The sequence below is a fragment of the Lipotes vexillifer genome, unplaced genomic scaffold (genome assembly GCF_000442215.2).
Source record: "Lipotes vexillifer unplaced genomic scaffold, Lipotes_vexillifer_v1.1 scaffold671, whole genome shotgun sequence".
NCBI classification, from domain to species: domain Eukaryota; kingdom Metazoa; phylum Chordata; class Mammalia; order Artiodactyla; family Lipotidae; genus Lipotes; species Lipotes vexillifer.
Window position 1 is genome coordinate 873,052 of NW_006782851.1, and position 2,133 is coordinate 875,184.

General features: G+C 50.0%; 1 pseudogene; it reads left to right on the forward strand.

Annotated features, from left to right (window-relative positions):
• Positions 1–283: 283 nt before the first annotated feature.
• On the forward strand, positions 284–1,918 carry LOC103083490 (V-type proton ATPase subunit C 2-like; annotated as a pseudogene).
• Positions 1,919–2,133: the final 215 nt, after the last annotated feature.

Genomic DNA, 2,133 nt, shown 5'->3' on the forward strand with positions numbered 1-2,133 from the left:
TGTGTGTGCTCCTAATTCTTCCAGCATCTGCTTCCCAGAGACTAAAACTAACAAAATGGTCTTTCCCATGGATACATCGGAGATTCCAAACTATTCAGGAAGTTTTGAAAAATTGAAATATCTGACAACACATAAAAATTGAAGACAAGAAGCCGCAGCCTACTGGCAGCCCTCGGTGTGCTTGGCTGTGCACTCTGGCCACGTGCCCACCGCTGCCTGCAGCCCCCAAAGTGTAGCCAGTGCCCTGCTAGCTCTGGGAACTGCATAAAATAAGACAGGAAGCATGTGGGAGTTTTGCTTAATTTCTGCCCTTGGCAATAAGGAACATTTACAGGAAGATAGTAATCACAAAGCCCAACCCGTCTGATGATACCAAATTCACTCTTCTTGACTTCAAAGTGGGGGCCTTGGATTCCTGTGTTGGTCTCTCTGATGAGCTGGGGAAACTCAATACCTTTGCTGAAAGCCTCATAAAGAGAATGGCCCAGAGACTTCCCTGGCAGTTCAGTGGTTAAGACTCTGCGCTTCCACTGCAGGGCGCACGGATTCGATGCCTGCTCGGGGAGCCAAGATCCCACATGCCGCATGGCGTGGCCAAAAGATAAAAAACTAAATAAATTCTTTTTAAAAAGAGGACTTCCCTGGTGGCTCAGTGGTTAAGAATCCGCCTGCCAATGCAGAGGACATGAGTTCGAGCCCTGCTCTGGGAAGATCCCACATGCTGTGGAGCAACTAAGCCTGTGCGCCACAATTACTGAGCCCGCGTGCCCCGACTACTGAGCCTGCACGCCTAGAGCCCGTGCTCTGCAACAAGAGAAGCCACTGCAACGAGAAGCCCGCGCACCGCAAAGAAGAGTAGCTCCCACTCGCCACAATTAGAGAAAGCCCGGGCGCAGCAACGAAGACCCAATGCAGCCAAATAAATAAATAAATACATTTATTTATTTAAAAAAATGATAATGGCCCAGAGTATGGTAGGAGTTAGGGATGATGCAAAAGGGAAGGTACAGGAGACCTTTCCCACCTTCGGACTTGACCCAACATCCTTTGTGCTCACTTTGAATTGGCCAAGCCAAGTATCCTGCAAGACAGCCGCTGGGGAGCGGGGAGCATGATGAACACAGAAACAGAGCAGCCAGCACAGATCGAGAGTGACCTGGCATCCCCAAGTGCTGCCTACAGCTCTCTGAGGACACACCTGGAGAGCCTGGATTAGAAATCCATGTCTTCGGGCTTCCCTGGTGGCACAGTGGTTGAGAGTCCGCCTGCCGATGCAGGGGACGCGGGTTCGTGCCCCGGTCCGGGTGGATCCCACGTGCCGCGGTGCGGCTGGGCCCGTGAGCCATGGTCGCTGAGCCTGCACGTCCGGAGCCTGTGCTCCGCAGCGGGAGAGGCCACAACAGTGAGAGGCCCGCGTACCGCAAAAAAAAAAAAAAAAAAAGAAAAGAAATCCACGTCTTCACTTGGATTTTGCGAGCAAAGAAGACTTTGTGTTGGATTCTGAATATGTCGTCATGCTTCTGGTCCCTGTTCCCAAACCAAGTGACACACAATGGCAAAAAGCCTACGAGTACCTCTTGGATATGGTGGTCCCTCCATCAACCAAATTGATGGTCCAGGATGAGGGCTGCCTCTACACGGTGACCCTGTTGTGAAAAGTGATTAATGATTCCAAAACCAAAGTCAAAGAAAACAACATGTCTGTGAATTTTCCTATGATGAAAAAGACATTTAGAAAGAAAGGGAAGAGGTGACCAGACTGCTGTGTGATAAGAAGCAGCAATATCAAACTTTCTGTGTTGCCCTTAAAAAAAGGATCATGCACCTTCCAGGGCCACAGATGGAAGGTCCCCAACTGCACAGACGACAGATCAACTTCTGGGAAGCTTTGACTGCCTGGAGGCACATAAAAACTTGAGAGTGTTTGTGGGTCCGTGCCCAGGTATGGACAGCCGGTGATTTTTCAGGCAGTCCTGCTACAGCCTCGTAGAAGGCATCCACCAAACTTTGACGGTTCCAAACTCCATCTTCCGTCATGTGGATGATGCAGCAGCGGCAAGTGTATTGGATGCATCTATGGAGGACCCTGAATTGTGACTCAAACACCAAGCCTACTTTCCTTGTGTCTTTTTT